At 54.7% G+C, this 24,466-nt stretch overlaps 1 protein-coding gene and 1 long non-coding RNA gene across 7 annotated transcripts in view; one reads left to right on the top strand and one right to left on the bottom strand.

Annotated features, from left to right (window-relative positions):
• Positions 1-21,439, bottom strand: part of BICRA (BRD4 interacting chromatin remodeling complex associated protein) — a 79,855-nt gene extending 58,416 nt beyond the window's left edge. For 2 of the 6 annotated variants that reach the window (XM_078062760.1, XM_036114091.2), the window contains exon 1: positions 19,859-20,112. The gene's annotated coding sequence lies outside the window, so the exon portion shown is untranslated. Of the gene's footprint in view, positions 1-19,858; positions 20,113-20,721 lie in introns of those variants that run through there. The other 4 variants (XM_036114090.2, XM_036114087.2, XM_078062758.1 and 1 more) reach the window with 3 other exon arrangements.
• The window catches only part of LOC144380225 (uncharacterized), a 168,511-nt gene continuing 152,407 nt past the window's right edge, over positions 8,363-24,466 (top strand). Inside the window, exon 1 of the long non-coding RNA XR_013444162.1 lies at positions 8,363-8,397. This is a non-coding gene — a long non-coding RNA (uncharacterized LOC144380225). The remainder of the gene's footprint in view (positions 8,398-24,466) is intronic.

Below are 24,466 nucleotides of genomic sequence, written 5' to 3'. Positions count from 1 at the left end.
ACATTCTGGAAATGGACAGGGGTGATAATCGCACAACACCGTGAGGGTACTTAGTGCCACTCAATTGTACACTTAAAAAAGGTGAAAATGGTAAATTTTATGTTATGCCTATCTTACCATAATTACAAAGCAGCTAACGCTTTACTCATATCGTGTTGGATCTATCAGGCACTGTTCTAAAAGCTGTACATATGTTAATTCATTTGTTCCTTCAGTGACTTTAGAGAGGCACCTTCTAAACCAGGGCTGCCCAAGAGAAATATGATGCGAGTCACCTATGTCATTAAAAATTTTCTAGCGAGGAGCGCCTGGGCGGCTCAGTCGTTAAGTGTCTGCCTTCGGCTCGGGTCATGATCCCAGGGTCCTGGGATCGAGCCCCGCATCGGGCTCCCTGCTCAGTGGGAAGCCTGCTTCTCCCTCTCCCACTCCCCCTGCTTGTGTTCCCTCTCTCGCTGTGTCTCTCTCTGTCAAATAAATAAATAAAATCTTAAAAAAAAAAAAAAACTTCTAGCGAAAAGAGCAAGTGAGCTTAAATGTTAATTTAATTTAATTTAATGAGGGAGAGGGGCAGAGGGAGAGAGAAAATCTTAAGCAGGCTCCATGCTGCCCAGCACAGAGCCTGACATGGGGCTCGATCTCACCACTGTGAGATCCTGACCTGAGCTGAAATCAAGAGTCGGATGTTCAAATGACTGAGACACCCAGACACCCCTAAATATGTTCATTTTAATAATATATTGTATGTAACCTGATATTTACAAACATGATCATTTCCATGTGTAATCAATATAAAAATAATTATTAATGAGAGCATTTATCCCCCCTACGCACTTCATTCTAAGACTTTAAAATCTAGGGTGTATGTCACACGTGGCCCGTGGCTACTGCACTGGACAGAGGAGCTCGCGGCCACTGTAAGGACTCTGGCTCTTACTCTGAGTGATGGGAGGGACGTGAGCGGCCTCAGGTTACAACGGGGTCCCTCTGCCGTCTGGGGGGCATGGGGTGGTGGGAGCACCAGGAGGAGGAGGAGAGGTGATGGTGCAGGTGGGAGGTGACAGTGGCTGGGGGCAGTGGAGGAGGGGAGACGAGGCCAGATTCTGGCCAGGCCACACTGTGGGACTGACCTGGTACAGAAGAGAGGAGAAGAAGAAAACACCAATTCGACAACGTGAATATACTTAATGCTACTAAACGGTACACTTCGAAAGGTTTAAGATGGTTAAGTTTTATGTTATGTGTTGTTTCCTAGAATAAAAAAAAAAATTAAAATTTAGGGGCACCTGGGTGGCTCAGTCGTTAGGCGTCTGCCTTCGGCTCAGGTCATGATCCTGGGGTCCTGGGATCGAGCCCCGCATCTGGCTCCCTGCTCAGCAGGGAGCCTGCTCCTCCCTCTCCCTCTGCCGCTCCCCCTGCTTGTGCTTTTTCTCTCTCTCTCTCAAATAAATAAAATCTTTAAAAAAAATTAAATTTAAATTTAAAAGAGAGAGAGAAAGAAGCATCAGAGATGATGCCAAAGTACTGAACCCAGGCCACTGGGAGGATCGCACTGCCATTGAGAGACGGTGACAGCCCAGAGGGAGCAGGCTTGGTTTGGGTTGGGTTTGGGGTTTGGTTTCGGTTTTGGTTTTGGGGTGGGCGAGAGATGGGGAGCTGGGTGTTGGACACGTTAAATCTGGGGTGCCTAGTAAACAAGCCGGTAGGGAGCTCAGCAGAGGGATAGAGACTGGACACAAAGTGCCAGAAACCAAGGGGGAAAGGGAATAAGATCCCCGCCCTGGCAAGCCCGCCCTTAATCCCACTACCTGACATTTATGGGAGTTGGCCTCTCTCTCCCAGTTCCCACAGATCTGGCCCCACAAGGAGCATCTGCCTCAAGGGCAGGCCCCCCCTCTGGCCCATCACTCCATCCCCCCTTCCTCCCTCAACACCAGCCACAGCCCGACACAGACTCCAGGCTCAGCAGCTCTCGGAGAACGGGTTTCGAGAAGCCGCACCGCCCACTCGTGCCGCCCACCCTGCTTCCTCGCCTGCAGACCCCGTCAAGGCTTGACACGGCTGCTCATTAGAATCGTCTAGCAACGAGCGGAGAACACAAGTAGTAAATATAATCCAGCAGAGTGCAGGAAGACGCCGAGCGGTGCGTGCACCGCGCAACCCCTACACGCAATTGAGTGGGTTCCCGATCCTTCCTTCAAAACCCCGGAGGTGAGATGTGTTCCAAAATGCAGCTTTTCTGCAGGTGGATAGAGTGTGTACACATCTCTCCTCGAACACGCTCAGCTCCGAGGCGGCACCTTGTAATCAAACACTAGTATTTCTGCAGCCAAACATATGAACGGTCACACGCAGCACAATAAAGACAGACTATAAACAGCCTGGCTTCAGGTCAGGTCTTGCTGCCCACCGAGGCCCCGTGGGTGAGAATCTTCGTGAGCTAACCCAGGAGGCTCCCCGAAGGCCCAGCAGGAGGCAGCCCACCGGCTCTGGTTTAGACAAACCTGGCTTCAACTCCCGGCTCTGCAATGCTCTCTGACCCTGGGCAAGTGTCCTGGGGGACAAGGAAGGATCTGGCTGTTCCCCTACAGGCCTTGAGCGAATGCAGACAACAATGCCAAGTGCAATAGTAAAAGCAGCTAAGCTCTACCGAGCCTTACTGTGGTCCTGGCGGGTACTAGGCTCTGTGCTGACAGCATCGCAGTGACAAGGACCCTTGTCACACTCCTGGGAGGAAGGCGGCTTCTACTTCTAGCCTCTTTTTTTTTTTTTTTTTTGAGAGCAAGCGAGTGGGGAGGGGCAGAGGGAGAGAGAGAACCCCAAGCAGGCTCCAACAGGCTCCAAGTCCAGCGCAGAGCCCCAAGCGGGCGGCGATCTCACAGCTCCTAGATCACGACCTGAGCCAAAGTCAAGAGCGGGATGCTCAGCCGACTGAGCCACCCAGGCGCCCCTACTTTTTTTTTTTTTTTTTTTTTTTAAAGATTTTTTTTTTTATTTATTTATTTGAGATAGAGAGAATGAGAGAGAGAGAGAGAGAGAGCACATGAGAGGGGGGAGGGTCAGAGGGAGAAGCAGGCTCCCTGCCGAGCAGGGAGCCTGATGCGGGACTCGATCCAGGGACTCCAGGATCATGACCTGAGCCGAAGGCAGTCGCTTAACCAACTGAGCCACCCAGGCGCCCAGGCGCCCCTACTTTTATCCTCTTTTTTTTTTTTCTTTTAAGATTTTATTTATTTATTTGAGAGAGAGAGAATGAGAGAGAGAGAACACACGAGAGGGGATAGGGTCAGAGGACGAAGCAGACTCCCTGCCGAGCAGGGAGCCCGATGCGGGACTCGATCCAGGGACTCCAGGATCATGACCTGAGCCGAAGGCAGTCGCCCAACCAACTGAGCCACCCAGGCGCCCCTTTTATCCTCTTTTAAAAGAGATCTGGAGACGGGTGCCTGGGTGGCTCAGTCGTTAAATGGCTGCCTTCGGCTCGGGTCATGGTCCCAGGGTCCTGGGATAGAGCCCTGCATCGGGCTTCCTGCTGGGTGGGAAGCCTGCTTCTCCCTCTCCCACTCCCCCTGCTTGTGTTCCCTCTCTCTCTGTGTCTCTCTCTGTCAAATAAATAAATAAAATCTTTAAAAAAAAAAAAATAAACAGATCTGGAGTAACCTGCCTGAGGAAAGAGAGAGCTGGGACCCCAAGCCCAAGATTATCTGACACAGGCCTTAAACACTGTCTAAAACTTGGGTCAGGCCCGTCAGATCGACTTGTTCCTATGCTGATCCCCCCCCCTCTGGTAATAATCCAGTCAAACACCAACCCCTGTGCTCTCTGCCTTCCCGTGAAATCTTCCCAAACAAAGCCCCACAAGGGAGGTACTATTAGTTTACTCCTCAACAGCACCCCAATGTGCCCCACACTGATGGGGAGCCCACACATGGGGTCCCCAGACTGATACAGTACGTCTCCTGATCCAGCTAGCTCTAAGGCCACCTGGGACGTGCCAGACCTCCTCCACCACCTAGAATATTCTCTGGCCTCTCCACTCCTTTTTTGGTTCCTGTGAAAGCTTCTCCTTCCTTTGAGCTCAGAGGCAGCTCCAGAAGCTGGCCTGGGACTCGAGGCCTGAGAATCATGTAAGCAGCAGGACCCGGGCTGTTTCTCACCAGTGTCCCTAGGGCCCGGCAGGGGCCTGGCACCGAGCAGCCACTCAATAAATCCTGGCTGCTGTTTGCAAGGGGTGAGAATGGTAAAGCCTTTCTGGAATGCAATTTGGCAGGGCTCACCCAAGTCTAAATGCACGCTTCCCTCTGCCTTAGCAATGCCTGTTCCAGGAATCTGGCCGGTAGAAACACTCTAGCACAAGTGACTGAATACAAAAGTGTGGATACAGAAATGTTAGGTCGGGTCACTCCCCAGCTCAAAAGCCTCCCATGGCTCCCACCTTACTAAGAATCGAAGCCCACAGGGTAGTCGAAGGCACAAAATGAAATCTCCAGAACAACAAAGAGGTAGCATGAATCAGCTAATAATGGAGAGAAGATGGGATACTAAAACACTCATTTAATCTTAAGGCGGCAGGGGATGAAAAGAAAAGGCACAAAAAAACATAGGCAATAAACAGAAAACAAATGGCAAGATGGAAGATTTAAATCCAGCCACATCAATAAGGACCATAAACGTAAATGGTCTAAAGGGGGCTGATCACGCTGAGCAGACTCACATGACTGCCAAGCACTTGACATGCAGCTAGTCCAAACGGAGATGTGCTATGTATAAAATATACACCGATTTCAAAAATTTAGTCAGGGGAGGGGGAGATGGTATAACAGGTGCTGGCGAAGATGTGAAGAAATTGGAACTCTTGGGGCGCCTGGCTGGCTCAGTTCATACAGAACGCAACTCTTGACCGCAGGGTCATGAGTTCAAGGCCCACATTGGGCATGGAGTCTACTTTAAAAAAAAAAAGAAAGAAAGAAAGAAATTGGAACCCTGATGCATTGCTGGTGGGAACAAGAAATGGTGCGGCCACTGTGAAAATCAGCAGTTCTTCTTCCAAGTTCAAAATAGAACTCCCACAGGATGCAGCCGTCCCATGCCTAGGTATACGTCCAAAAGACCTGAAAGCAGGGACTCAGATGATGTACATCAACGTTCACAGCAGCAGTATTCACAATAGCCAACAGGTGGACACAACCCAAATGGCCATCGAAGCATGAACGGATGAACAAAAGGGGGTGTATACAGACAACGGACTATTATTCAGCCTTAAAAAGGAAATGAACACCAATCCAGGCTGTAGCATGGATGAACCCTGAGGACATGACGCTGAGTGAAAGAAGCCAGACACAGAAGGATGAATACTGTATGATTACACTTCTGTGAGGTGCCGAGGGAAGGCAAATTCATGGGGACAGAAAGGAGAACAGAGGCTCCGAGCGGATGAGGGGAGAAGGCGTGTTTAATGGGTAGAGAGTTTCTGTTTGGAATGAAGAACAAGTTCTGGAATGGAGAGTGGTGATGGTTGCACAACGCTAGAAACAGACTTGACACTGAATCATACCCTTAAAAACAGTTAAAACGGGGGGCGCCTGGGTGGCTCGGTTAAGCGTCTGCCTTCAGCTCAGGTCATGATCCCGGGGTCCTGGGATCGAGCCCCACATCGGGCTCCCTGCTCAGTGGGGAGCCTGCTTCTCCCTCTCCCTCTGCCCCTCCTCCCACTCCTGTGCGCGTGCCCACGCGCTCTCTCTCACCAATAAATAAAATCTTTAAAAAATATACTTAAAATGGTAAATTGTATGTTCCATGTATCTTACCGCAATAAAAAGAATGTAAATATCTCAATGATTTCTACATTGATCACATGTCAGTATAATAGTATTTTGGATATATTAGTTTATATAAAATATACTCCCTTTAGTTTTCCCTGTTTCTTTCTACTGTGCCTACTAGAAAATTTAAGATAACATGTAAGGGGCGCCTGGGTGGCTCAGTGGGTTAAGCCTTCGACTCTTGATTTCGGCTCAAGTCATGATCTCAGGGTCATGAGATCGAGGCCCGCATCAGGCTCTGCTCTGGGCGTGGAGCCTGCTTAGGATTTTCTCTCTCTCTGCCCTGCCCCCACCCCCAAGCCCTCTAAGTAAATAATTAAGTAATTAAAATACAATAAAATAGCGTGTAAGCGGCTAGCATTTTATTTCTACTAATAAATAGTAGATGCTGGTCTCAACATTCCAATCATCAGATGGAGACTCTCAGACTGTATGCTATCTGCCAGAGACACACTTTAAATGTAAAGACACAAATAGGCTCACAGCAAAAATTGGAACTAAACTATAAAGGGCCTCGGCAGAGTGGAGGTTAAATAATTTAGGGAAGGCTCCTCAGCTGCTAAAAGAATGGGATTCTAGACTACAGACACGGAACCAACTCTAAGACATTTGTTCAATTTAAAAAGTAAGACGTGGGGCGCCTGGGTGGCTCAGTCGTTAAGCGTCTGCCTTCGGCTCAGGTCATGATCCCAGGGTCCTGGGATCGAGCCCCGCATCGGGCTCCCTGCTCTGCGGGAAGCCTGCTTCTCCCTCTCCCACCTCCCCTGCTTGTGTTCCCTCTCTCGCTGTGTCTCTGTCAAAAAATAAATAAAATCTTTAAAAAAAATAAAAATAAAAATAAAAATAATAAAAATAAAAAGTAAGACGTCCGGGAGTGGGGGGCAGACGAAACAGGTCACGGGGACGAAAAGTACGGCATAGGGAATATTGTGAATAATATCGTAACAACTCTGTGTGGTAACTACATGTACTGTGATGAGCATTCTGTAACACAAAGAATTGTCAAATCGCTATGTTGTACTAATACGGGTGGAAACCCCTATGATATTGCACGCTGACCATACTTCACTTCAATTGGAAAAAAAGATTCAGATCGATAAACACATAAAAGTAAGGTGTGGAAGAATCCACACAGTCTGTGCGATCAAAGGGAAAAAAACAAGAAGAGCAGCTGAATGAACCCCAAATTCCTCGCAGAGTCTCTTGGTGGAGAGGGAAGGAATGGGGGGGCAGTAAAAAGACGATCACGGTGTTACTTACACGCCTTTCTTCCTTGTATAATTCATACACAGCCACCCGCAAAAGCTAAGAGTTAAGGAATCCTATTTTAGCCTCGGGGCCCCACGTGTCCATCCCATTTGCAGGACCCTGGAAGCAACTCAGACACCGTTCAATAGCCACTGGACACCGTGCTATTCAAGTGTGTGGATCCCCGCCCCGCCGCCACCCCCTTCCCCGCCCACCCGGGGGAGCTTGTCAGAAACCAATTCGGGTTTGAGTAACTGTGGGTCTCGGGCACAGCCCAAGCTGTCTGCAGCAGTAGGTCCAGACTAAAGGCTGGCTGGTAACAGTAACAGCCCAGAGCAGAGGCGGCAATAGACTGCAGCGCTTACAACATGCTTATGGGGCACCACACACTTGAGCACACGTGAGCTCAATCAGACTCCACGGAGGGTCCCACCAGCTAGGTATTTTATTTTATTTTTTTATTTTTATTGATTTTATTTATTTGACAGAGAGAGACACAGCGAGAGAGGGAACACAAGCAGGGGGAGTGGGAGAGGGAGAAGCAGGCTTCCCCGTGGAGCACGGAGCCCGATGCGGGGCTCGATCCCAGGACCCTGGGATCATGACCTGAGCTGAAGGCAGACGCTTAACGACTGAGCCACCCAGGCGCCCCCAGCTAGGTATTTTAGATCTACGACCCCGTATCTACGATTCCAACCTCCAAATGTCTCTGACAACCATCTTTTTTTTTTCTTCCTGTCTCACTCATTCGGGGGCACGGCCAGGCGGGTGTTCACGTTACCCGGTGTGGGCTCCCCGTCTGAAATATTCTGCATTTCCAAACACCTACGAGGCCTACCGGGGACTGCCATAACTGCAGTGCTTCTGTTGACGGGTGATGTCACCGAGCCTCTGCGGGGGAAGGCGTCGGGCCCCTCTCGCTGACTGATGGGGAAACTGAGGCTCAGAGAGCTGGAGGGCCCTGGCTCCCCGTCTCGCGGGTGGCTCCGGGCCAGCGCTGCCTGGAGTCCTGACCCTCCGCCCCTCGCAGGTCTGGCTGACTCACATCAGCTCACAAGCAAGCTCACAAACACATCCGCCGTCTGGAGGAAGCTGGGCGGCCTCCTCGCTTATGCTAATGAAGACACAACAGAGGGTAAAAAGAGAAAGAGGAGGGAGGGATGGTGCCCCACTGAGCCCGAGCCTCCGAAGGCTCAGCTGAGGCCCAAGCTGGATCTCAGGGCAAACCGGGGTAAGGTCGAGGGCGGTGGTGGGGGGAAGGGCAGCTTCCGGGATTGTGGGCTCTTGCTCATGGCGGGGGGGGGGGGGGGGGGGGGGGGGGGGGAGGGCTGTAACCAGGAAGCAGCAAGGTTCACAGCTAAAGACCTGGGCTGTGGCGGGGCCAGACCACCGGGCGGGGAGGGCGGAATCCGAACTCTGCCGGTTAACAGCTGTGTGACTGGGCAAGTCACTTAACCGCTCTGGGCCTTAACTTTCTCATCTGTAAAATGGGGATGCTCACTCACCTACCTCCGCAGGTCGTCCTGTGCAATGAGTCAGTACCTGTAAAGGGCCTAGCCCAGTGCCTGGGACAGTGCTGGCTGTTACTACTGTTGCTATGGGGACAACCTGTGTAAAGCTCTTAACTGGATCCACAACTCCCTGAACTCCTTGGCCAAATGCTGGGATGTGGAGTCAAGTGTGTGGTTCTCTGGGGAAAGGCCTGATTGGCCTCTGAGCAGGTTCTCAAAAGGACCTAAACCTCCTTCTCCCAGATTGAGAACAACCACATGCTCTTAAGACCTTGGCCCCAAAGAAATAAAAGGTGACTCTCCCAGGCAGGAAGGCTCGCCCCCAGCCACCAGCTGGCAACACTGTGGGCCACCCCGCACCCCACCCCAGGCCACCTCTGCTCCTGTCCCCAAGCAGCCCCATGCTGGCCCCCGGAACCCCTTCCCAACGGCACATCTTTCTTCTGCCTTCACACCCTGCTCCTCACCTCCTGACCTTTGAGAAAACCTCACTCCTGAGCCCCACCCAGTACCACCCCACCTCCTGCTCTTCTAGAATCTGCTTTCACTCCTTTCCTTTTCTCTCCTGAGGCTCTAAGCCTGCTCAGCTCCTAAAAAACCGATCCAATGTGCGCACCTCACGATCCACGTAAAGGTTGCCTGGCCCTCACTGCTTCAGTAAACCCTGATTACAGGCTTATTCTGAGTCAGGTCCTGGGGATGAATCCTAACACGGAAACAAGCTCAGTGAAGTGAAGGAAGTGGGATGCGGTTGTCAAGGAAGGCTTCCTGGAAGAGCGGGTATATAAGCAGAGGCCTGCTGGAGACAGGAAGGAGTTGGGGAAGATCACTGCAGGTAGAGGGCACAGCAAGGGCAAAGGTCTGGAGAGGCAGGAAAGAGCTTGGGGCACTGAGAAGGCAAGGTGAAAGAGGTCGGGGAAATCCAGGCCACCAGACTAGGGTTTTGTCAGAAGAGGAGACTTACCTGAGGGCACTAGGGAGCCAAAGAGTGTAGTAAGATTTTATTTTTGTTAAAGGTCTGGCTGCCAAGAGCTCTCGTCTTCCTGTCTTCCTTCCTCCCTTCCTTCCTTCCTTCCATCCATCTATCCAGCCATCCATGATGCCATCCTTCCCCTTCCTGTAGGTCCTCACCGTATTCCAGTCTGGCTCCTGCCCCTACCTACCTCTCAGACCCAGGAAGCCCCCCTCAAGTCCATTTAAGCTAAGACCTTTCTAGAAGCTCTCTCCCTTTGCTCCTGAGAGAGGGACGGTGCCTGATTCCAACCCTCCTCTCCCTCTGTTTTGGCCACAGAAGTTCTGCCAACACATGGTTGAGCTGATTCTGGACTCTCTCCTGTCCTCTCCCTGGGGAACTTTTCCCATCCCTGGGACTGATCACTCAGTGTCACCATCTCTCACTCGTGACCCCGACAGCTCATCCATTCTGCATCTCTCACCCCTCTGCGTCCCTCCACCACCCGCGAGAGTGTTAGAGCCTCACTCTCTGGGGTTTGTGCTCCTCAAACTATAGATGCCTCTACCCGTCTCAAGAGAGGGCACCTGCATCTATCCAGTTGCTCAGGCTGATGACCTTTGTGCAAAGCATCCCAACATCTACCAACCACTGTGCCTTCTCTCTGCTGGGAATGGCCTTGAGCCCAAAGCCTGCCCCCAGAAACCCCCTCCTCCAGGAAGCCTGGCCTGATGCCTCCTCCTGACCTCCCCCAGCTCAGCAGGCATCCCCGAGATACGCATCTCACCTTGCAGGGAGGATGGGTGTGTTTGTGGCTTCCCTCCCTCCCCTGTTCCCGAGGGCAGAGCTCTGGGGTCAGGCACACAGGTGACCCGCTGTGTGGGTCGGAGTTAATCGGAGGCATGTACCTGGATTTAAACCTTTGCTCTGCCAGCGGCTAGCTGTGTGACCTTGGACAAGTCACTTCACTTCTTGCTGCCTGTGTGACAGGGAAGTGGTGGCAAGCCAGGGGTCTAGCCCTGGGGAGAATTTTAAGCTACGATGATGGCCCCAGACGGCGCACCGCAGCAGGAGAAGGAACAGATCTGATGGGCAAGGAGCAACATGGGGGGCGGCCGAAGAGCAGGCCCAGAAGTTGGCTCAGTGTGCCCCTGACACATGGGGATAATGCTCCCCTGCTTCTGAAAGGTCTAAATGAAACAGGACTGTGGAAGGGGGGCGAGCTCAGGCAAGGGCAAAGGGCTGGCCACAGTCCTGATGTGCCCCACAGGCTTGATTCCCACTGGCGAGCATGCAGGGATCGCGGACTAGGCATTGAGGAGGCGGCGACGGCAGGATAGACAATGTCCATGGAAGGAGGGTCCAGTGTGGCTGGAAGACCCATGGCTCCCTGTCCCAGGTGTGGTGCCTGCACGCTGGGGCCCTGGGATGGGCACTTTTCACAAACACCTCTGGTGATCTGGAAGCCGGTACGTCACTGTTTTGAGAAACAGCACAGGGATTCCAAACACAGGCTCTGTACTCTCCTCTCTCTACCCCTGTGATATGCCCACCATTCAGTCAGTCACTCAACAAACATCGGGGCTCAACTGCATGCCAGGAGCTGAGAACACGGAGCATACTGTTTCTGTCCTACTGCAGTTTAGAGTCTAGTGAGAAAGCCAGGCCTGAAGAAGAGCTCACAGAAGACCTACTACATCCCAAGGGGGCCACGGGGGGCCAGGCAGTGAACTGGGGCCTGGGCAGGGTAGCCAGGCGAGAGATGTCTGGAGGCTGAGACTTCCTGGGGGAGGGGGTCTCTCTCTGCTGAGAGAAAAGGAGGTAAAAACCTTCCCATGCACTCCTGCTCCATGAGAAAAGAGAAGGCCTTCTGGATGCCCACAATACGGCTGAAGCTTAAAATGATGCCGCTGAGCCAGAGATGCTCAACTCAAAGGACCACACACCGTAATAGTCTGTAAAATTGGAGAAGGGGCCACGTGGATCCACCTCGACTGACAAAGAGGACCAGCGCCGCCGAGCAGCTGTGGGCAGGGAAGGGCAACAAGGGGACTTCTGGGCCGTGACGCAAACGTTCTGGATCTTGATGGGGGTGTGGGTGACACAGGTGACCACGTTTGCCAAGACTCATCAAGATGCACACTTCGACTCCGCACTTGATCGCATGTAAATTATCCTTCACTGACAGGACGGGGGGACGTCATGCACACGTACGTACGACTCCTTCCCGCGAACACAACAGGGAGGTCACTGGGCACATTCTGGGGAGAAGTCGGGCCAGTGTGGCAAGAGTTTGGCAGGAGAGGGTAAAGAGCTACGAACCCCCCTCACCCAGCCTGGGGGGGCGGGGGCTCCATGTTCGAGGATGGCTGAGGTCCTACAAAGGACAGGAGGGAGGTGTCAGCGCAGCAAAATGTCACAACCCCTCGGTGAGGCAGGAGCTGTAGGCACCTGCCTGCCCAGCACCACACAGGGGACAAGAGGTAGCACCCATCCTTTGGAGAGGGGGCTCCTGGGAGCTACAACCTGCAGGTGTCCTGGGGGGGATGAGCCACCCTTTGCCTCCAGGTTGCAAAGCACTAGGGGCTCCCCCCCAGGGCCCCAGGGGTCATGAACGAGGATCTGGCAGCCGTAGACAGACATTCTCCTCTCTCTCTGCTTCCAAGGCTGCCAGGCTGGGGCCTAGGGGACCCAGGCTGGGAAAAGGGGGGGGGGGTCACCTAGAAGTCAGCAGCCCTGCAGCCCCTGCAAGCATAAGAAGCACTTGGAAGGGGAAGTACAGAGGGATGGAGTGGCCAAGAGGAGGGGACAGAGGCGGCTGAACCTGGCCGGGGCTCCAGGGACCCTTCCTTTTACCCTCTTACCCCTAGAAAGAACATCTGGTTACACACAGTCCAAGTACACACAGAATAATTAACAAAAGCGACAATGACAATGACCACCACCGGCTGCCGAGCGCCTCCTCGGAGCCAGGCAATTGTAGAACGCTTTTCCACGCGCGACTTACAAAAGGGATGCAAAGGCTCTCAGAGGAAGCGTCTCTTATTATTCCTGTGCCCCTGGTTCTCCAACCTGGGTTTAGAGAAGGGAAATAACTTGCCCCAAGTCATAAGATTAGAAGGGCAGCAAGAGGATGCAAACCAGGGCAGCCGACCCAGTTACCCTCACCTCTGGGATCATCCTGTCCATCACCTTGCACTGGCCCAACTTCTCCGACTCGCCCGTTACGGGGACAATTTCTGCACCAAACAGCAGAACCGAGGCCACACTGTACATATCCAGGGGTAAATCCCAAACCTGTGTAATCGGAAACAGCCCCCAGGGTCCAAGGCCCGGGGTGGCCAAGACAGGGACCTCACCAAGGTCCCAAAGAAGGGAACACAGAGAAAAGACAATCTGGCCAAAGCCCACTCCCCGCCACCTCAGTTTCCCCAACCTGGGAAATGGGCTTCATGTCTCCTCCCTCACAGAACAGGACAGATCCTGGAGATGGTGAAACCGATTCTGGACCCCAGATATAGCAATACCATTAGTAATATAATTGAAATGATATATCGTCTGGAATTTGCTTAAAAGTATCCAGCAGAAGAGAACAAAAAAAAAGTGCAGAGTAGGGGGTGGGGTAACAGAAAAAAAAAAAGATCAGCAGAAATCTGTTGAAGCTGGTGATGGGCACAGAGGGGCTGATTATGCTATTCTCTCAACGCTCGATGGGTGCTTTAAAATCTCCATGCTAGGGGTGCCTGGGTGGCTCAGTCGTTGGGCGTCTGCCTTCGGCTCAGGTCATGGTCCCGGGGTCCTGGGATTGAGTCCCGCATCGGGCTCTCCGCTCGGCGGGAGGCCTGCTTCTCCCTCTCCCACTCCCCTTGCTTGCATTCCCTCTCTCGCTGTGTCTCTCTCTGTCAAATGAATAAAATCTTTAAAAAAAAAAAAAAAATATATATATATATATATATATATATATATATATATATATATATAATCTCCATGCTGGGGTGCCTGGGTGGCTCAGTTGGTTGGGCGGCCAACTCTTGATTTCTGCTCAGGTCATGATCTCAGGGTCACGGGATCAAGCTCTGCATCGGGGGGTCAGTGTTCAGCGAGGAATCTGCTTGAGATTCTCTCTCCCTCTGCCCCTTCCCCCTGCCTCACTCTCTCTCTCTCAAATAAATAAACAAATATTTAAAATGCCAATATTGATTGCCCACGGTTTAGGGGGAAGGCAGTACGGACCTGGGTATCAGATCCCACAGGAGACTTTACTACTTTTCTTAATCACCATCATCATCATCATCACCACATTTTTTTTTTAAGCAGGCTCCATGCCCAGTGTGGAACTTGAACTCATGACCCAGAGATCAAGAGTCATATGCTCTACCAGCTGAGCCAGCCTGGAGCCCCCAGGGCTAACATTTTTTGAGCACCTGCCATGTGCCAGGCATTGTGTTCGGCACTGAACGTCCGTGAGAAGCCGGAGGCGGTCTTTCAGTTGGGGAAACTGAGGCACAGAGCGGGGAAGCCCTGTCTGTTCCCAGGGTCACGCCGCCACGCCTCATGCCAGAGCAGTGCCCTCTGCTGCCATGCGGCTTACTATGCCAACATTGTTCCCCATGTGCCTTTGGGGAAGACAAGGAAGACCTTTCAGAGTGCAGAAGTCAGCATGGGTCCCACGGCAGAACAGTCATCACAGTGAATATAAGGGCAACATCCGTTGCTAGTTTCCGAAAGCCTACTGTAGGCCCAGCTCGGGACAGCGATGCCCCATTCAGCCCTCACAGCAGACCCTACAAGGGAGCCATCGTGGGCCCATTTTACAGATAAGGAAACTGAGACCCAAAAGAGGGATCATTTGGCCTGGGTCACACTACAATTAAGTGGAAAAGCAAGCCTTCCCTCCCCTGCCTGCCAATTAGGGTTCACAGCCAAGAATCTGGCAGGTCCCGGCCCCAGGGGAAAGAACTGCAAAAGAAGGACAGCTAACACCGCCAATAATTGATAAGGCTATCTACGCACTTTATGGGTGTTAGATAATCCTCGAGACCTTCCAAAAGTTGGCACTGAGATGAACCCATTTAGTAGAGGAGAAAACGGAGGCCCAGAACCAGCAAGCTCCTTGCCTGCCGCCATTTGACCAGCAAGAGGCGGAGCAAGGGTCCCAACCCACAGACAGTTGGCTTCCCAGAGCTTGGGCCCTTGACCTCCATACCAAGTGGCAAGGACACAACGCAGGCCACGGGCAGAAAGGAAGATGCCAGGAGGTCACAAGACGCAAAGACACCAGAGCAGGAGAGGAATGACTTCTTCCAAGCACATCTGCAAAGGTACCTCCGAGGAGCAACTAAATGACAAATTGCAGACTCTTGATCCAGGGATCCCACTTCTAGGAATACATCCCACAGGCATACCTAATTCCCAATGACCCGGGAATGCCGCCTTCCAGCGCTGTGCTTTGGGAAACGCTTCTGCACGCGTGTTAAGTACACGAGGATTCACCCACACCACAGAGTAGCACGCAGCCAAGAAAAAGAGGGAGGAAATCCTCCCTCTGCCGTGCAACACAGTCTCCCAGGGAAAGAAAGTGAAAAAAAGCAATGTGCAGTGCAATGAGGAGGGCATGTGAAAGAAACATTCTTTTTAGTATTTTATTTATTTGACAGAGAGAGACAGAGAGAGAGCATGAGCAGAGAGGGAGAAGGAGGCTCCCCGCAGGGCAGGGAGCCCAATGAGGGGCTCGATCCTGGGACCCTGGCATCATGACCTGAGCCAAAGGCAGCCGCTTAATGACTGAGCCACCCAGGCGCCCCAAACCAATATTCTTAAAGAAAAACACACCGTTATAAAAGTGAGTGCACGGAACATCAGGACTGGGGAGCTGCCTCGGGGGGGGGGGGGTCTGAGGGGCCAGGGGCGCCGGGGGGAGGGAGGAGGGAAAGACTTACCATGTTTGGTATTTTGAATGTCTCATGTGCATGTACCACTTAGGGAGGAAAAAAAAAAAAAAACAAAACACCAGACAGAAAGAAGCTGCTTCCTCCTTGAAGCCCTCACAGACCACCCAGACAGAACTGCTTGAATCCCACAGCGGCAAACCCAGCCCTGGAGACAACACTTGCCTCCAGTCTCCTCCTGGACTGGGTCCCTGGCACACAGTAGGCCCTCAAGGAAGCTTTAGGAACAAAAGCGCCCTCCGCTGCCAACGGATTCCACGCCACCACGAATGCACAAACTCTGGCACAAAACTAATTGTCACCAAATGAGAAATGTCTTAGAAAACGCTCTCTCCGCTGGGGGACTCTTGCATGTCACCGAGACACAAAGCCTTTAGTCGATGGGGACAAAATTCTAATGCCTGGCACTCCAGGCAGGGGAGGACTCAGAAGGAACAAGGAGGGAGGGAATCCCTGGGGACAATTCAACCAAACATTTCCCATGTGTCTCTGGGGTGAAGCATCCTACTCTGGGCAGCCAACTCCGGCAGCCCCCCCATGTTCCAACAGGGGGGACAAAACTCAGATGTGACAAGGGGATTAGTAGGGAGCAAATCATTCTGATGGGGGGGGGGTGTACATCACGGATGTAGCTCAGGTCACTTCTTTCCATTGAGAGGGTGCCTGGCAGGGGAAGACCCAAAAGAGACCAGAGCAAGATAACCATGCCCCCTACGCCTCTCCCCAGCAGGGCGGGATGGGGGGGGAAAAGGCAGCCCCTCACTGCTTTCCAAGCCCAGGCCCGCTGGAAAGGAATGCCATGTTTTCCTGTTTCCAATTAACTCCCCCCCGCCGCCCCCCCCCCCCCCCCAGCAGCAGCCCTCTGCATTCTTGAGACCAGGAATCAAGACAGCCACAGGGGAGAGCTGGGAGGCCTGGCGGGAACTCCTCACTGGTGGCTAGGCCTGGGGCTAAAAGGCGGCCCCGAGGAACCTGGGGAACCCCCCCTATCCCCACCCCAGGACCCTCCTACCAGGGCTCAGTGCTGGACACTGACCCCTTCCACAGCTTTTGGGGGTGGGAGGGGAAGACCCCACGATCCCGAGGGAAGGTTGGGGGAAGGCCCCAGAGGCCTCTGGGAAGGAAGTCAGCAGGGAGGGGGGTGGAGCCCAGGCCTGTCCCTCTAGGGCCTTACTCATGCTTCTCCACTCAAAAAAAAAAAAAAAAATCAGTTCCTATTTTCAGGAAACGCTCAGGCTTGAGGGACCTGTATGTGCCCTACAGCCCCTCTCCTCCTACCCCGAAGGATTTATTATGACTTACGCCTCTCATCTCGGGAAGACAGGACAGCACCTAAGGCACAAGGGCTCTCTCCAAACACTGTCTCCCCAGCCCTGCTGACAAATGTGGAACCCCTCTCCCACTCTCTCCCACCCCCTGCAGTCTGGGTTGGAGTCCCCTCCCAGCCAAAGAACGGGCTTTCCACGGGCTCAGTTTTCTCATCTGTAAAATGGCGAGATGACCCTGGTTACCCTCTTCACTGGGTGAGCTGGGCCCTCCCCGGTCCCTCTCCCTCAGCAACCCCACCCCCATGTTTATCCAGCACCAGTCTGTGCTCAAGGGGAAGGGTCCCCGTTCAGAGAGCTGGCAGGCAGGGGGCACGTCACGGATTTACAGATGGCCCTCACCCCCCCCCCCCGGGGCCACAGGGACCTCCTCCAGGCCTTTTGCTACTGGTCCTTAAATGCCCAGCACCCAACATTCTTCCCCACCCCCTATAGGCACGCCATATCCCATCTGCTGAATGACAAAAATAACACATTTGGATAATACTTTCACCCACCTCAAGGTCAGTTAAGGGAACTATAATTATTGTCACCTGCAGATGAAGAAACTGAGGACTAGGGACTCAAGTGACTTGCCGAAGGCTACAGAGTGGGGCAGGGGGTCTGATGCCAGCCGCAGGGAGAATGGGCAAGAAGGGTCTCTGCCAGGGCACCACAGAGGGTGGCAGGGCAGAGTGACCATGAAGGTCCCCAACAGCAGCTCGGCGTCCCTGCTGGCGGAGCTTAAGCAGCAGAAGCCGGGCCAAGTCCCAGCTCAGGTGCAGGAGAAGGATGACGGTGGGGCCAGCTCCCGGGTGTCCCCCAGTCCCCCACCCAGCCAGGCCTGTGGCACCCCTTCCCAGCCCACACACCTCCAAGTCTCAGCTCTTCCCGGGAAACGCTCTGCTCCAGCCACGGGTGAAATGATTCTGCTCTCAGGCCCAACGTCCAGGTGTCTTTACCCCTTCCCAGAAACCAGCATGGGGTGGGGAGTGGGGGGGGGCATGCCGGATGACGATGGGGAACACGACAATAGCTTCTTCCAGGTTACTATGATATTTGAGACCCAAGTCAACTGAAATCAACAGGACAAAGTGCCAAAGAGGGGTACAGGAGAGCTTAACAGTTTTGAGCGGAGTTGGAGAAACCGGAAATGGTTGCAAATTGGCGCTGTGTGACCCTGGGCAACTCGCTTAACCTCTCTGAGCCTCCATTAGCCTGTCTGCGAAATGGGACTAATAACTGTCCCTACTTCCTCCTGGGGCTGTGGCCAGTGTGTAGCAGAAGCCAATCCGTAATGCTCCCCGGGTAGAGAGATGTTGTTATTTCCGGCTTCTAGGAGTGGGGGAGCCCTGGGGGAGGGTGGGGTAGGTAAACATGCCCCTGAAAGTCCCACCAGACATCAGCACGAGGGAAGGGGATGATTCCTGAACTGTCCAACTCCCCTGTTCTCCCACCACCCCGCAGGTCAGAGTTGCCCGAGCCCCTTACGCCCACCCCAGGTGAAAGCGCACAGAAAGAACCAGCAAACTGTGTCCCCCCACAGGCGGCGGCAGAAAGGAGACGTGAGGGAAACGCAAACACTCGGTACATCCCCAGATGGTTATTATTCTATTGGAGGGCCGTGTGACAAAAGGGGCTGATTGTCCGGACATGAGGCTGGGCACGGACTGCAGCCCACGGTCTGGGAACACCAGAGGGCTCGGACCTGTCACCCCGGCCTCCCGGGGAGAGCTGACACGGCGGCCTCTGACCCCACCTCCCAGGAAGTTCAGCTGCTCAGAACCACAAAGCAAAACAAAGGGGCGCGGAGAGGAAGGAGCCACCGTACCTTCCAATCGCCGCTGGCCCCCGAGCCCCGAGCCCGGAGCCCGAGCAGGAGCCCCGGCGCGGCTCCTCGCCCGGTTCTCTGCTGGCCGCGGACCGAGGCCTGGGCAGCCCCTGGTCCCCCGTCTCCCCGCGGCCGCCCGTGACAGGAGCCGGGGAAGCAGCCGAGGGGCAGCCAGGGATGGGAAAACCAGATGGTTCCATCCCTCCTCCCTCCTCCTCCATCCCTCCCTCCGGGTGCCCGCGGGCCTGGCCGCCCTCCGCAGGGGCTCGGGGAGGCCGCGGGCCCGGCTCGTCCGGGCTCACCCCAGGGAAAGGGTTGCCTTTGTCTAAAGGTCACCACCCGAGCGCGGTGCCCGGGCTGGGCCTGGTGCCTCCCATTCCCAGGCCGAGGGGGTGGAGATGGGGGGCCGCCCCAAATCTCGGGAGGTGACAGGGGTAAGGCTCCCCTCCCTTCCCTCCCCCTCCCCGTAACGGCCCCCTCCGGGACCAGCCAGCTAGCGGGGGAGGGGGTCAACTCCCTTCAGCGCTGGGGGGGTGGGGGACCAAGTCAACTCCTTTCATTGTTTAGGGGCGGTGGGGAGGGGGAGACCCAATGGCCTCCTTCCGCATCCATCCCTCCCCAGCCTGCCGGAGGCCCCGTTTCTCCCGGGCACCCCCAGCAGGGATTTGGGGAGGGGGCGCAGAGGACGGGCGAGAGGGGGAGATGAAGGCTCGCCACCTCCGGCCGGGAGAGCACCAACCGCTGCCCCATTGCCCTCTTCTTCTCGGAAAGGCGGGGAGCAGGGTGAGAGGAGGGGGGCCCCCCGGGCCGGGGGAGGGGGTCTCCCCGCCCCTCCCCCCGTGGAACGTTAGGTCTCGTTTTTCCGCCGCTCCATTGTATCCCCGGCAGCCGGCGGGAGGGCCGGGGAGGCACCGGGCGCCGGGTCTGGGCAGGGGAGCCGGGGGGGGGGGGTCCCCGCAGGATCGGGGCGGCGGTGATGGTGGGAGAGACGCGGGGGGTGGGGGGGCTGCCGGGGGTGGTGGGCGCCGAGCAAAAGAAGAGGCAGCGGGCGCTGCGCCCCGGTTGGGGGGCTGAGTGTGTGAGTGTCGGGGGGGTGGGTTCGGCCCCGGCTCCGGCTCCCCCCACACACACCCTCGCCGCCAACCCCCACTCCCCCCTCGCTTTTGCGCCCTGTCACAGCCCCGACTCGCAGGTAGAGAGAGTTAAGAGATTTAAAGAGAAATTGCTACATTGTGAGAAACTCACCCTGATGTTTGAGCAGCCGTCGGCGCGGGGTCTCCGAGACGGCCCCGCACGGGCTGCAAAGGGAGGACCCAGAAGGGGCCGACCGGCCGGGCCGGTCAGCGCACTGCCTGATCGCATGGCGGCCGCCCGGCAGCCTCCGCCAGGCCCCTGCCGCCGCCCCGCGCCGCGGCCCGGGCGCCCCGGACCCGCGCGCGCTCCGGGGAGGACCCCTCGGGTTTGAAAAAAAAAAAAAATTTTTTTTTTAATTAAATGCAAAAGAAAAAAAAAAAACCTTGCAGGTTTTGTGTCCGCCCCCCCCTTCCTCCTCCTCCTCCTCCTCCTCCTCCTCCTCCCTCCGCCCTCGCCGGGGGACGGGCTTGGGGGAGGCCCCGCCCCGCGCTCCGCACACCAGCCCCGGCTCCGGACGCCGAGCGGCGGGCCCGCGAGCCAATGGGAGGCCGAGGACGCCCCGGGAGGGTGCCTTCCGCGCCAGCGCCGCCCCCTCCCCAGCCCCAGTCTCGGGGGTTTGGGGTCGCGCCTTCCCAGGCTCTGGTGGAGTCGGCCGACTGCCTCGCGCGGTGCTCCGGGTTGGGGGGAGAGGCTAAAAGGATTCGCGCTCCCGGACCCCGGGCGCCCTGCCCGTTGGGGAAGGGGCGCTGTGCGCCGGGGGCGCGCGCCGGACGCGGGGGACAGTCGCCGGGCGGGAGGACGCGCCCAGGGCGGGTGCCGAAGGTTCGAAGAGGTAGCGGGAGTAGAGGATAAAGAGTGGCCGCCTCGCCGGTGGAACCGCGAAGGAGCCGGGATGGGAGCGAAGAGGGTGGAAGGCGGCGGGGGGTTGGGGGCGACCGGCCCGGAGGGACCCCGGGCATGGCTTGATCACTCACCTCAGTCGGTCTTTGCCGACCTGCGACGGCCCAGGGGGGAGGGCGCCAGGAACGCGGGGTCCAACTTCAGAGCCTCCTCGAGGCCTCTCGGCCCGCGCTGATGGGATTCCCAGAAGCCCCAGGACGCCTCGGTGGTGCTGGGTCCGTTTCCGCCCCACCAGCCCGTGAACGCCTTGCGGGCGGGACACTTAGATTCCCGCGTTCATTCAGGGAACGCTGGGTGGGCGCGTACTGCGTGTCCTGTGCCGTGCTGGGGGCCCGGCGGGGACCCAGATGGCCCGGACCGGCCTGCCCTTAACGGCCTGCACAGGCCTGGGAGACCTCTATTCGGGTCTTTTATTACCTTCTGTCTCGCCAGTGCCCTAAAAAGCTCCGTGCATACAGAAGCTGCTTAATAAATGTGTGTCGAATGAATTAGTGATCGAGACCTGTGCTTTAAGCTTTAGTGTTTATCCTAGTATCTCTGTGGTACGCTTCATATTTTTTTAAGAGATCACAGAGGTTAAGGGCCCTGACACAAACCGGTGAGCCCCTGGTTCCCATCCTGCCTTTGCCGCGTCCTTGCTGTGTGACCTTGGGCAAATCACTTCACCTCTCTGTGCCTCCATGTCCTCCTCTCAATCATAGGCCTCACTTCACAAGGTCCTTAGGACCAAATAAACCCTCATGGAGATCTGCACCTGACAGGAAGTGCCAGATAAGTGCTGACCGTTATTGATTATTATATAAAAAGTAAACTTTATCAACTTCAGATGTGATCACATGGGTTGCCCCAAACATAAGACAGTGGTGAATCCATAAATTATATAGGGGTCATACTGGAGGTATGGGACCCTTCGGAGAAGGGCAATATACACACTTAGACTTTCTTTTTATGTAGTTTGCCATTCTATTTGCTGTGAGTGAGCCAACTGAGCTATTCCTTGTGCCAATCACAATGTTTTGAGACCTCAGTACCGCCCACCAGGAAGAGACCTCTAGCAACCTTGAATCCCCTTTTACAGCGTAGAGAAGTAAATTGGCTTGAGGGGAAGTATTTTTGCCCAAAGTCACACACAACCAGGAAGTAGGACCTGATTTGAGCTGGGTGGCACTTGGGTCTGTCAAAGCTGCCAGCCCCTGGGGGCGCTCAGCACATGAAGACTGGTTAAAAGTTAGTAGATTTGAGGCATTAGGAGAGGTGACTGTCCACATTTATTCATTCCTGCGGAAAGTATTGTTTGAGTATCTAGTGTGCGCCAGGATTATAGCGGTGACCAAGAGCATCCTGGTTCCCACCCCCACCCCCCACCCCCACACACAGCTCACAGTCTGTTAGGGAACACAGACAATGTGCAAGTAAGCAAAAAAGACCTAGCTTCAGTTCCCCCCTGCATTCCATGGCAGGGGTGCACTGGTATCCCCCACCCCAAGAACGCTGCCTGGTACTTGATGCTCAAGAAAGGTCTTTGGAACAAAGAGAGAATACCCACCCTCCCACAGACACACCGGACCTCTTCGGAAGATGTCCTAGAGGCTATACCACTTGGAATGGTCCTGGCTGGGTGTGAAGGAAGCCAAGAAAAGGTCAACCCCAAACCTAGCCACGGCTGACCAAGCCCTGGGAGATCAGATGTCCATTACGGGCCCAAATGAAAAGTGACCTGCTGTCTTTTGGGGATGGCACCCATCTTCCCTTTGAGAATCCCACACAAGTCATGAGTTCTAGGTTAAGGACTAAGCAGCGAGACCCAGATAGGTTCAGTCAGCTCCTTGTCCCAGGGCTACTGAGTCAGGATGGGGGCCAACCCAGTACACCCAGGTGTTCGTTCCATCACCAACTGGCTCTGAGTCATCAGATGAACTTGGGGTGAGTCACTTCTCTTCCAGCTCCTTCACTTTCTCATCAGTCCAATGGGAGTGTATAGTCAGACGCCAAGATCTCCCCTCACCCCGACATTCTATTATGAAAATTTTCAAACGTGGAGAAGTGGTAGAAACAGAGTGAACACCTAATTACCTGCCACTTAGATTGGACCATCGGTATGTTACTCTCCTGGCTTTATCACACATCTGTGCATCTACCCATCCATCAAATCCGTCTTATTTGTCCTTGTGTTACAGACATGTTTACCTCCCCTTTAACTTGGTTAACTGGGTAATGCTAACTCCCCACTCTGATCAATGCTCTGATGAGTGTAATAACCCTCTGGGCCAAGTGCTAACTCTCTTTTAAACCTCAATTCTATCCTCTTCGTGAAGGAGAAACCGATTCGGAGAGGATAAGAAACCAGATCAAGGTCACACAGCCTGGGATTCAAACCCGGCTCCGTGTCCCCTGGGTCCGAACTTTATATGAAGATCATGGAGAGGATGAAACGAGACAAGGATCCAGAAGGTCTTGGGGGGTAGCCACAAAGCAGTGTACAGATGTGAAAAATTAGGACCAGACAGGATGCACCTACATATCCTCAACCAGCAAATAGGCTGCATCTCTGTGTTCTGCTGGGCTCCTGGCACAGGGTCTTTGCCTGCCAAGTTGGGACTTAATCCCATATGGGTCACAGTGTCTCCTCTTTCCTAACATGAGGCTGGGCAGGTGCTGAATGAATAAGGGGGGGGGGTCCAAAAAAGTTTGCTGTAAGGAAAATGGCTTCTGTAGGTTGTGGCCCTCTCAACAGCAAGCAAAGCCCTAAACATTGGACCTGGGGTTATTAAAACCCCACAGCCCAACACGAACTTGGGATTTCTGCCTTTATCTCAACGCTTAATGGGACGGTTTTCATTAAAACCGAGCAGCTGAAAAGGAACAGCAGGAAACCCACTATTGGCCGTGGAAGGGTCCAGTACATTGGAGGACTAAGCCGCCCTTGTCCCAGGGCCGTGATGCTTTTTTCCACTTTAAGCCCACTGGTTGCAAGTCCCCTTTGCGTTCCCCACCCTCCAGCTAGGAGAGCTCTCCTCCGCCGCGCCCCCCTCCCCCCGCCCTCGCATTTTCTGTCTCATCCAGTCCCACTGCTAGTCCTTCCCCGCCCCACCCTCAGCTCTGCCAACCAGATCCTAATCCCCTTTACCTCTAACAGAGGCCTGCCCCTCCTAACCGGCCTACAGCCCAGCTCCTACCTTGGAGGACCCTCACCAACGTCTGGCCTGATCGCCATCTCCCTACAGAGATGGGGGTGGGTTTTCTTTTTTTCTTCTTTTTAAATAAGTGGTTTGTCCCTCTGAAAGTCAAAACCGTGCCCGTCGCGGCCCGTCGCGCCCCCTCCCTCGCACGGGCAGCTGCAAATTTGAAAACTTTGCCAACCCACGTTCTGTTTCTTGATCTGGGAGGTTGCCGGTGCTATGCGTGATTTTGGTTTTCGGTTCAGCCGCACACTTAGGATTCATGCACTTTTCTGTATGTATGGAACACTTGAGTAACAAGAGGGAACAAAACAAGAAGCCTTGCCCAATCCTAAAACACCCTGCGGTCCTTTCAGGTTTCGTTGCAATAGGGTTTGAGGAGAGAAACTTTCCATTCAAGGCCTCTCCACGGACCCGGGTTTTCACCGCGAGGCGAGGAAAGAAGGGGGAATCAGAGGGCACGGACTCCGGTCCCACCTCTGCCCTCTGACCGCGCCCTTTAAATATGGCTCGTACAGCGGGAGTGCGCAGCCCCAGCTCCCGGCCCTACTAGCCCGCTCGGAAGGCAGACGCCGAGAGCGGCAACGAAATCAGGCAGCTGCGAGCCCAGCCCGGCCTCGGGTCCTCAGCGCGGCAAGTG

This window comes from Halichoerus grypus, chromosome 15 (assembly GCF_964656455.1).
Source record: "Halichoerus grypus chromosome 15, mHalGry1.hap1.1, whole genome shotgun sequence".
Lineage (NCBI taxonomy): Eukaryota > Metazoa > Chordata > Mammalia > Carnivora > Phocidae > Halichoerus > Halichoerus grypus.
Note: the sequence above shows the minus strand (reverse complement) of the source record. Positions and strands in the feature narration are given on the sequence as shown.